The following is a 12,141-nucleotide window of genomic DNA, read 5'->3' as shown; positions in this document are numbered from 1 at the left end:
TGTAGTGGTAGCTATTCCTAAAAGGTAGGAGTAGGAGAGATGGGAGATAGGGGAAGAGTTGGCTACAGAAAGGAGATTTGACTGGCAGATTAAGCACCAGACAGAGGAAAAAATGCAACCCAGGCTCCTTCCTTAGGTCCTGGCCAAGAAGTCTCTAGCTGTTAATTGGCCCTCTCTCCTCTGTGCCCCCTCAGCTTATGAGGATCCAGGATTCAGGAATTTGTAGGGAACTCTGAGGCTAATCCTCCTCAGATATGGAGAAAATGACCTAAATACAGCTCAGATCCCATTATAACAGATTCCAAGGGCACCCAAATGCCTTTTCTTTTTAATTAAAGAATTTATTAATTTTTAGTTTTCAACATTAACTTCCATAAGATTTTGAGTTTCAAATTTTCTCCCCCTTTCTCTCCTCCCCCCTCCCCAAGACGGTGCATAATCTGATATAGGCTCTACTTATACATTCATGAATATTAAGCATATTTTCACATTAGTCATGATGTAAAGAAGAATTGGAACCAATGGGAGGAACCACAAGAAAGAAGAATCAAAACGAAACAACAGAAGAAAAGGAGAGCAAATAATATGCTTCCGTCTGCGTTCAGACTCCATAGTTCTTTCTCTGGATGTGGATAACATTTTCCATCATGAGTCTTTTGGAGTTGTCTTAGATCCTTGCATTGCTGAGAAGGGCTAAGTCTATCAAAGTCAGTCATCGAGCAGTGTGGCTGTTACTGTGTACAATCTTCTCCTAGTACTACTCACTTCACTGAGCATCAGTTCATATAAGTCTTTCTAGGTTTTTCTGAAGTCTGCCTGCTCATCATTTCTTTTTTTTTTTAATTTTAATTAATTTAATTTGGATTACCAACAATCACTTCCATAAGCTTTTGAGTTTTAAATTTTTCTTCCCCTCCCTCCTCACCTCCCTCCCCAAGATGGCATGCAATCTGATATAGGCTATACATATATATTCCTATTAAACATATTTTCACACTGGTGATGTTATAGGTAAGAATTAGAACCAATAGGAGGAACCGCCAGAAAGAGGAAACAAAACACAACAGAAGAAAAAAAAACGTCAAATAGTATGCTTCAATCTGCATTCAAACTCCATAGTTCTTTTTTCTTTGTGGAGAGCATTTTCCATCACAAGGCCTTTGGAGATGTCTTAGATCCTTGTATTGCTGAGAAGGGTTAAGTCTATCAATAGTAGTCATTGTACAACATGGCTGTTACTGTGTACAGTGTTCTTCTGGTTCTTCTCATTTCACTCAACATCAGACCTTACAAGTCTTTCCAGGTTTTTCTGAAGTCAGCCTGTTCATCATTTCTTATAGCACAATAATATTCCATTACATTCATATACCACAGCTTGTTCAGCCATTCCCCAATGGATGGGCATCCCCTCAATTTCCAGCTCTTTGCCACCACAAAAAGAGCTGCTATGAATATTTTTGTACATGTAGGTCCTTTTCCTGTTTTTATGTTTTCTTTGGGATATAGACCTAGAAGTCGTATTACTGGGTCAAAGGGTATGCACATTTTTATAGCCCTTTGGGCATCGTTCCAAATTGCTCTCCAGAATGGTTGGATCATTTCACAACTCCACCAACAATGCATTAGTGTTCTAATTTCCCCACATCTTCTTCAACATTTATCATTTTAGCCAATCTGATAGGTGTGATGTGGTACTTCAGAATCGCTTTGATTTGCAGTTCTCTAATCAATAGCGATTTAGAACATTTTTTCATATGGCTATAGATAACTTTAATTTCTTCCTCTGAAAACTGCTTGTTCATGTCCTTTGACCACCAAATGGTTTTGTTGAAATGAGAGATATGATGTTGGGGGGGGGTTAGAATATCTGATTTCACGTAGAGAACTCCCAAGTGAGGAGACTCCCTCTACCAGCATAGATCAGCACCTGCTCTGCAATTTATAGTCTTTGAGAGTCATCTGGAACACTGAGAAATTAAGCGACCTACCAACAGTCACACAGACAGTATGTGTCTGAAGGGTCCAGGTCTTCCTGTCTTCTTATCCAGTATATTTTTTCATTCATTCTATAGGACTGAAGCCCAGACTTTCTAAGGTAAATTAGTGAAAGATGTTCTTGTTTTAGTGGGGGGAGAAGAGAGGGTAGGAAAAGATAATACAGGAAACCTTTTTTTGGGGAGACTTGGTAGCCCTTTTTTGCTCAGGCTGGAAGATCAGTGGCCAGTCACAGGTCCAGTTCCTCTATTGATCCTCTTGGAAACTTTAACTTGCGTTTTTTTCCTGATCTAGGCTTATTTGTCCTTTCTTAGGTCATTCTGTTGCCCCTGTGCAGGGAATTCACCATATGGGTGCCAGAGTTGGTGCAGAAACTAGATTCGCTTACTCCATGGCAGCTCAAAACCACCTAATTCAAGAGATCATCAGCTCCAGCCTTGCTGGTAGCAGGGATTATTGGCCTGTACCACACCAGTCTCATGGTGAACATTTTAATATCCACCGCTTTCCTCTTTTGAGCACTTGCATCTTTTTCCTATCATATTGTGATTTGAAGTTTTTGGCAGATTTTCTGGAAGGTTATGGGTTGAAATAGATGACTTTTGAGATCCCTTTCATCTCTAAGGTTCTCTGTTTGAAGTTTGGGTTGGGAGGATGGAGGCTGAAGGGTAGATTCCTCTTAATGGCAGAACCAAAGAGCTGTGAAGGCCTCCCTAACTACATAAACAAAATCCAGTCAGTTACTTATGGAGAATGGCTAAGGCCAAAGGAGGGCAGTGAGGTGGCGCAGTGGATAGAGGGTTGGGTCTGGAGTCAGGAAGACCTGAGTTCAAGTCTGGCCTCAGACACTTACTAGTTGTGTGACCCTGGGCAAGTCACTTCACCCTGTTTGCCTCAATTTCTCATTTGTAAAATAAGCTGGAGAAAGAGATGATAAACCATTACAGTATCTTTGCTAAGAAAACCTTAAATGGGGTCAAGAAGAGTCAGTGATGACTGAAAAATGACTGAACAACAAAGGCCAAAGGAGGGACTAAGAATAGCATGGCATCCTGACTTATTCCTCGTTCAGAATTCATTGTGACCACTTATGTCGTTGGGCACGGAGATATCTTGGCTACACATAGATGCTTCAGTTTAATGGAACTCAATATTTTTAGAGTTAATAGAAATTATTTTTCATTATTTGATGTTTTTGCTTAGCTCCTTTAAGAGTTCCCTCTATTCCTGCAGAAATTCAGAGTGGATTGTCCATCATTCTTTAAAGAAAGCAACAGTAAGGAAATCAACCCAGTTACTCAAGGGCACCCCTCACTACTGACCACCCACCCCTCCACTGCCAACCCTACCCACACATCCCTTGTAGCAATTCTGGCTCATGGTGGGCCTGACTGATGCAGAAGAACACGCTTGTCCAACCTAACATTTCAGTTCTTTCCTGAGCTTATGTGCCTGCTGGAAAGCTTGTTTGGGGGTAATCAGTTTCCCCTCAGGAAAATGAGGAGTTTATGGAGTCAGAGGTGCTCTAAGCACCGGCTAATAGCTTTGTGGTCTTCCTCTACAAGTTTTCCTCTTCCCTTCCCTTCACTCTCTTTTATCTCCCCAACCTTCTCGCTTTCTCTCTTAGCACAGTGCTGCACGTAGTAAACACTATGTAAATGTTAGCCATGTAAACTGTTATTGCTTAATAAATGCACTTTAAAATTTTGCTCATTCTAAACTTTCTTTTCCTCCTTCCCTCAAATATTTTCTCTCTCCTTCTCTTCAGTCTGGGGCTTTTGACCTTTTTTTAGTCATGGACCTGTTGGCATATATGTGTGTATACACAATACATGTATATGTATACACACATATGCATGTGTATAGATACACATATACCATATCTATGCATACACACATGCACGTATATACACAATATATCCATGCAAACATATATGTATGCATAATACACATGTGTATGTATGCACATATACGTATATGTTATGCACTTGTGTGCATGCAGTGTGTTTTTGTATGTATATGTGTATATATGTAAATCTGCTTTCTAAAAGTAATGTTTTTAAATACATAAAACAAAATATATAACATTCCAAAGGAAACAAATTATATCAAAATAATGGTAGCTTGCATTTATATGGCACTTTAAGGTTTTCAAAGTGCTTTATAAATATTATCTCATTAATTGTTATTGTTACTATCACCGTTTTACAGTTTAGGAAAATAAGGCAGGCAGAGGTTAAGTGCCTTGCCCTGGATCAGGCGGCTAGCAAGTGTCTGAAACTAGATTTGAATTCAGGTCTTACTGACTCCAGGTCCTATGCTGTAGTTGAGAGCCCCAGTCTTGAACCCTTAACCTCCTTCCTCTTCCTCTGATCTTTTGTCCTCCCTACCCTCTTGTCTTTTCCCCTTAGTTTTCTTCTCTTTCTGCGTTCCCCATTTCCTCTCATCTTTTTTATCTTCCATTTTCAGCTGGTAACTGGGGATAAAGCTTTTGATTGAGACCCAGTTTCCTAATTCTTTGGGGTGAAGGTGTTACCATCTATTAATATTTACCGTAATGAACTTTGTTAATTATACTGGAAAGAGAGCAGGTAGTTGCTATATTGGCTACAATGTTAGACCCAGACTTAGCAAGACCCTTGCAGGCTCAGATCCAACCTCAGATGCTGATGAGCTGTGTGACTCTGGGCACGTCACTTAACCTGCCCGCCTCAGTTTCCTCATCTGTTAAATGGTGACAGTTACAGCACCTGTTTCCCAGGATTGTTGTGCTGATAAAATAAGATAATATTTGCAAATCGTAAAACGTTCGGCGAATATTAACTAGCTAGGAGAAGTTGTTACTGGATCTCTACCTTCTACCCTATATTTAATTATTGACATCCTGAAGCTCAGGATTTGCTAAATCTAATTGTTTTATAATTGTCTTAGCTAAACTGTGGGGCTCATTAATTAACTTGCTTCCTGATAGAAGTCCCTGCTTTCATCTGATCAGATGGCCATTTTGTTAAAATACTGTTTCTTCTACATGAGAGGCAGTTCCCCTTTAAAGCAAATTTCCTCTGACTTTCAGTGTTATTTAATATTTAATTGAGCACCAGCCATGTCCTTGGTACCATTCAAAACATAGCTCAAGACATGCTTTCTGCTCATGGTCTAAATAAGAAAAACAAGACAAGCAAGACGGAGAGCTCCCAGGAGGAAAGGATGGGAGTGGGGATGTCCAATCACACAGGAATAGTAGCAGGCGTAACATTTCGATTTCTGTCACTTCATCTTTGGACCTTCCTTCAAGTCTCCTTGGCTCTAAGAGGAGAACTCAGCACTAGCCTACAAGGACAGGGCTAAGGTAGAAATTAGAAAAACTGTTGGGGGGAAAAATAGCTCTCCCATCTATATGGAGATTTAAGGTTTATGAAGCACTTTACAAATATTATTTCATTGTATCCTCGCAGTAACCTTGGGAGGTAGGTGCTACTTATACAGATGAGGAAACTGAGAAAGTAACTTGCCTGGTGTCACATAGTAACTAAATGTCTGAGTCTGCATTTGAGCTCAGGTTTTTCTAACTTTAGGCCCAGTGCTTTATGCATTGAACTGTCTTGATCCCTGGGGAAAGAGAGGCCTGGCCTTGGGAGGCAGTGTTCTACAGTAGAAATAGCACTGGTCAGAGGGGATGGGTTCGAATCCTGCTTTAGTTGCCCATTACCTATGTGGGTTTGGAAAAATCTCTTACTTTCCCTGGGTCTGAGACTCCTCATCTGAGTAATGAGGGTGTTGAATTTGATAGCTTTTGAGATACTTGTGAATTCCAAATCAATGATCCTCTAAGTGGCTAGGGAGGCTGGAAGTTGCCTGGGTTGTATGTTAGGGAGGACTTATTTACTTGTGGTGTGAAAAGGAGGAAGAAGGGGCCCTAGGCCTGTGGTAGTTTTTCACCATGGGGGGAAAAACCCAAAACCCGTTCAGGCCAATTGTTTGGCTTAACTTAGATTCACTTTAGTCAAGATTGTCTCTCCATTAGATCCAGCCATATAAACATAGTCCACAGTCCTAAAAATAGCCAGCCACTTGACCACAGTGAGTAGCAATTTGAGTTAGGTGAGAAATAAGAGAGAGAGGATTTTCTCATCCACTTCCCACCATTCTTCCCTGATTGAGGGCTGGGAATTTCTGGCAAAGGTTCACAGGGCTGGATTGTGAGAATTTAAACAGAGGCCAGAGCCAAGAAATTTTTAACTTGAAGTGGACAATGATGGGGCAAAGGAGGGAACCATAGAGGTGTATTTGGCCGCTGGGAGATTAATCTGTCATGTGTTTTAGAGGGAGGGGCGGGAAGAGATGGGAAGGTTGGGAGAAGGGTGGTAGAAAGAGGCTGTAATGGTTAGAATTCCCTGGAGGAGGAATCAGTAAAGGACACCAGAGAGAAAGAAATGTTTTTAGAAGCCCAAGGAGAGCTAATGGAAGGAATACCAGGTGGGAGGGAAGATCAAAAATGGGAGGATGTGGTCAGTGCTGTAGAGCCAAGGAGAGGAGAAGGAAAAGGCAAAGGTGACTTCAGTTCCGTGGGGTATTTTTTTTTAATTATTTTTCTTATTTTAAACTTTAAAAATTTTATTGATGCTTTTTTTCTTTTTATAGATCTCTATCACTTTCCTTGGCTCTCTCTTCTGGCCCCCCACCCCTCAACCCTCCTTCTAACAAAGAAAAAAAATTGAATGTCTGAAAATGTGTGCCTCATTCTGTACCTGTAGGCTACCACCTCTCTACTGAGAGAAAGGAGACATGCTACATAATTCTTCTGAATTCTGTCACGTAGTTTTACCCTTCTCCCTCCAGCCCAAATTCGTCAGCTGAGAGGATAACTTTCAGTCCTCGGGGAGTGGAAGTGATTTCATCTAGCAGCTCAGGAAGGGTCTTGGAAATTAGGATAAAGTTGTGGTCTTAATTCTCTGGGAGTCTTGTTAGCTTCAGTCTCTTTTAAGTGGCCACTGTATAGGTTAACCTTAGCCTTCCTATGTGTCCTGGGTCACAAGTAGGAGATTTTTGAAGAGGGAATCCAAGGAGAAAATATGGTTGGATTGATGCAAATCTATCTCTGTTTCTGAGAAAACAGCACAAAGTGAATGTTCTATTATGGCTAATGGATCAGTAGTATGGTTTTTGTTTCTGAAGAACTGTCTGTTATGGACTTCTACTTCCAAGTTGCATTTGTTTTCTTTTTCTTTCTTTTTTTTTTTTTTGTGTGGATACTTCCTCCACGAATTAAGACAGCCAATCCTATAGTGGCACAAGCCTTAATATAAGTTGCCCTGGGGAAAAGAAAAATGATTATATGGTTACCACCTCTCTATACTTGGCTAAGCTGGTCAGGATTGGTCATTAGGATTGTTGCTTATGCTTAAAAGAAACAAAAAACACCTTTACTACTTACTTTATTGATGCTTAGAAAATCCCCCCACACACTTTCCTTTGAGCTGCCTCTCTTTCCTCTCCCTCCCACCTTATAACAAAGAAGGATTGTTAAGTAAAACAAACTATCACATTGGTGATGTCTGACAGTACTATGTCCTGTTTTGTACCTGTAGTTCACCGCTGCTCTTCAGAGAACAGGGAATCGTGATTTACTCCCAGGCCCCTGACTTACCTTGAAGTCTTCCAGCTTGATGGGACCTGCTCCCAAAGTCATTTCTATGCCACAAAATAACATCAGTTACTGGAGGCTTATGATATCATTATTATTATTATTATTATTATTATTATTATTATTATTATTTTCCATGGGGAATGAAAGCCTTATTGTGCTATCCTTGTAATTCAACTCTGTAGTTTTCTCGTAGGCTCCAGGCCAAGCTTCTTAACTTTTCTGTGCCCAGGATCCTTTAGACAGTCTGGTGATACCTAGGGACCCCTTCTCAGAATAATTTTAAAAAAATTAGTAAGGGAAGGAAATGTTAAACCAGTTAGAAGTTACTGAAAAGAAGGATACAATTTTTTTCCCCCATCCAAGTTCATTTACCCCTCCCCTCACCCCACCAGAAATCTGTTCATGGACAGGATCTTGGGACTCCAGGTTAGGAAACAACCTCCTCTCCCCCCAGCCCTCCTTAGGGTATATAGGTGAAGTACTGTTGGCAGAGCTGACATATGGGGCCAACCCTTTCTGGCTCCCTATTCTCTTAGCTAATGCTGAGCTTAATACTGGCTGTTAGGGCCAAACTTTAGAGGTCCTTCATATAGCCCCATACAACCCAACAGAAGAACTTGGACAGAATAGCCCAATGTATCTGAAGAGCCTAAATGAGGTAGGAATTAGGAAGAAGGAAAGGGAGCCCTAATGATTTAAGATTAAAATAATCTCTTGCCTTTCATTATTAGGGAGGTTTTGCACCTCTTTTTTCCCTCACCCACCCAAAGGGCAAAACTCTTCAACTGAAAGTTCACCTCTGACACTGGGTTCAAATCTTTCTTCAGCTACTGCCTTTTGTAGCCTTTACCAAGCTACTTAATCTCTCTGGGACTCAGTTTCCTCATTTGTAAAATGAAAGGATTGGCCTAGATGACCTCGAGGATCCTTTCCAGCTCTAAATCTGTCATCCTGGGGTTTTAGGAGCAGATCTGGGACTGTGTTTTAACTTAAGGACACTTAAGAACCCAAACAAATAAGATTTGCCTTTTTTAGAGAAGGGAAAAAGAATGCATTCTAGGTGAGTGGAGTATGTCTTCTATTGGTGTTGATAGCTCCTAGCCATCCTTAGCAGGTCACCAAGACCTTCCTGAATTCCCTGTCCCATAGCCCAGGCCTGCCTGAGATCCAATGGGAGAGTCTGGGCTGTGGTAGCCAAATGACTCACCTCTTATTCCTTTACTCAGACCTTCCGCTAACTTCTAATTGGCAGCTTGTGACAATCCGTGACAATCCTGCCCCCATCTTTCAGGTGGAGGTGGGGGGGACTCTGTGTGTGTGTGTGTGTGTGTGTGTGTGTTGGTGTGTTGGTGTGTGTTGGGAGAGGGGGGAGGCTCGCCTTTTCCAACCTTTCAGGACAGACATAGGCATGTTTATTTAGTTGGTCATCCAGTTGAAATATTTGTCCCAGGAGCCATTTTTCTCAGTCCTTCTGCCGTAACTAGAGGCTGTCTTAGGCCTCCTCATCAGCACAGGGGGGAACTGTGTGTAAGAGCCATTCAGCCACTCAGACCCTCCCACCAGGCATTAAATGTAATTTACTGAGTCCAACTCAGAGGCTGAAAACAAGGGTTGAATTCTAACAGGCCTCTGGGTCTGTTGCTAAGCGATGGAATTGGCTTGGCAACAGAAGAAGGCCCCCCCATCCCCTTTTCCTTTCCCCATGCGCCAAGAGTCTAGTAATAACATTAGCTTGCTTGCTTGGGAGTGGAGAGTGCTTGAATATTTAGACCTTTTAAGAAAGAAAGCAGGCTTTAGATGACTAATCTGTAGTATTTGGCTAGTAAAATGCAAGTATTTAGTACTAGGCCTTGGTTGCCATGGAAACCGGGCCTCAGCCTGTCCTCTGTGCATAATTGATTGAATTTTGTTTGCAAGTTCCCTGCATCACGTTATATATGGACAAAATGGTCATTCACTGATAAAGACAATAACCGGTTTGTACCAGAGGGAGCCATCCCAGCCCCAGGGAGTGGGAAAAGCGGGGAGTTAGACGGGAGGGGCAGGGGTGTGGTAAAGGGGAGATGGTAGAAGCTTTAAAATTAAACTTGCAATAAATAATGGATCTTCCATAATATCACCAGCCCAAATCAGGCTGGCATTGGGAAAGTCCCAGGCTGGCAAGCTCCATGGAAGATTTGTAAGGAAATGAAAGAGTGGTTTACTGGGGGCAGGCCCAATCTGAATTTTGGGGCTCTGAGATGTTAGCACTTCCCCCTCGTTCCCCATCATTTAAAAAAGTGTTTTTGTTTTTGTTTTTTAAGAACAAAAAGGCTGGGGTGGGGGTGGGGATTTAAATGGTATAGGGATAAAAGCTTATGTTGGAGCAAGTGGTATGTGTTTATTGGTGAAGTTGACAAGCACCGAAAATGCGGAGATTAGTCAGTTAAAATACTCAAAAGTCTCATATTACATGTATAATCTCTTTGCTGCCAACTAATTTGATAGATGCTTAAGGTATCTACTAAAACCTCCCTCCTTCCCCCATCTGAGGGTGTGCACGCCCACCTTTAATTTTAATTTTAATTTTTTTAAAGTTTAGGGATTTAGCAGGTCTGGACATTTATCCTAGAGGAGGTCTTTTCTTTGGGGGAATCGGCCTGGAAGACAGTTTTTGCCACTGAGATGAGGTGTCAGGGAGCTGTCAGGCCTACCTGCTGCCTTTCCCTCCTCATTCCCACTGAGCCATTGGTATTGGCATTCAGCCCTCTGGGAGTGGTTTGGCAGAAAGGAAGCAGAAGCTGGGAGATAAAAGGCCCTGGGCATCAAAATCCTTCAGAATAATACTGCCATAGATTGTGGGGGACATTCAGAATTCTCTTACTTGAGCTTCACAATCACTCTGTTAATTTCTCGCAGTTTTATAGATGAGGAAACAGGCCTGAAGAAATAACAGTGACTTACCCAGGGTCACACAGCCAGACGAGGTGCTAGACCCTATGGCTTCCAATCTGTGCTCATCTCACCCAGGCATGCTACCTGCCACAACTCCAAAACACCACATTTATGGGCCTATCCCTATTTGGACAGCTGTCTGGTCCCATTAACTTGGAGTTAATGAGGCCAACCCATTATGAGTTGAGTCTCCATGGGGCCACTTAATTTCCCACAGAGAGACTGTTTTTCCTTCAGCTCCTCCCTGTAGCCCAGACCCCAAGCAATCCATTTTCAAATTCCTGCTTTGGTTATGGGAGAACCATAGGATGTGGCACTACATACAGGTTCGTAGATCCTGACTTAGAAGGAACCTTTGAAGTCATCCAACCTTCTCATTTTTTACAGATGAGGAAACTGAGGCTGAGAGATTGTGCAGCTTGCCCAGGACCATAGATAATAAGAGTCTGAGGCAGGTTTTGAAGTCTTCTTGACTCCCAAGCCCAGCTCTCCTTCCACTGTGTGACCAGTAGCACCCATCCCATTAAGGGAAGGACAGCACATTCCATCCAGTGTCCAATAACTTGATTTTGGGTCCCCAGAGTCACTGATTTGATGTTGCTGTTTCCATGCCTTGATAATCTCACCAGATTGTATTTATGTAGGTTAATTGAAATACAAAAAATAGATGGATTGGAAGGGAGCTAGATTCTCAGGGAGGTTGTAGAATCATCCCTCTGGGAGATTAAAGTGGGAGTATAATGTCTGTATGTGGTAGGCATTTAATAAATGCTTGCTAGCGTGAATCCCATTGAAATGGTTGAGAGTAGGAGTGGGAGGATTAGTTTCCTTTTAAAAAGAAGATAACACTTCTTGGTTATCATGGTGTGCTAGAAAGAACAGTGAAGGGGTAGACCTTAGACCAGGTGCCAGTCTTGGCTCTACTACTAATATTTAGCTACGAGGCCACAAATTTTCTCATCTTTAAAATGGGGAGAGGCCAGATCGGACGTGTTCTCTCTGGTCATTTCTAGGTCTTAACAAGAAATGATTCTGTGATGGGTAAAGTATGGTTCTTCTTGAGGGGGAGGAAGAAAAATCAATGGATACTGGGAATAGATCAGAGGACCATAATATTGAAAGGGAACTTAGAGGTCATCTTGCCCAACCCCCATCATTTTTTGGATGATGAAACTGAAGCCTTCCAAAGTTAACTTGTTCAAGGTTACAAACTCCCAGTATTCAAACCTGCTCTTTCCAAGACAAATCTATTACTTTTTCCACTGTACTTGCTGTTGCCAGATTAGGTGGATAGATTAGATTAGAGGTAGGGAATTCTCCCCCCCCCCCCATTCTAGCATAGACTATTGACCTACCCAGAGAGATCCTGTATAGAAGTAGAGAGCTGCCATCTAGGGCTAAACCCAATGTGATAATAATTAGCTTCTAGTTTCTAGGCCGGTGCAAACGGTCTACTGCCACCCACTCTGCTATCAACACATTTGAATCGCTCATGATGATGACTGTATGCATAAAAAATGCTGTTAGAGAAAAGTTAGAAGTGCTGCTGTCATTCAGAAGCCTGT

At 41.9% G+C, this 12,141-nt stretch overlaps 1 protein-coding gene across 1 annotated transcript in view; it reads left to right on the top strand.

Annotated features, from left to right (window-relative positions):
• Nucleotides 1–12,141, top strand: part of TNRC18 (trinucleotide repeat containing 18) — a 154,855-nt gene that overhangs the window by 71,035 nt on the left and 71,679 nt on the right.

The sequence above is a fragment of the Phascolarctos cinereus genome, unplaced genomic scaffold (genome assembly GCF_003287225.1).
Source record: "Phascolarctos cinereus isolate Bilbo 61053 unplaced genomic scaffold, phaCin_HiC Scaffold_4;HRSCAF=312, whole genome shotgun sequence".
Taxonomy (NCBI): Eukaryota; Metazoa; Chordata; class Mammalia; order Diprotodontia; family Phascolarctidae; genus Phascolarctos; species Phascolarctos cinereus.
This window is presented reverse-complemented; position numbering and strand designations above follow the sequence as displayed.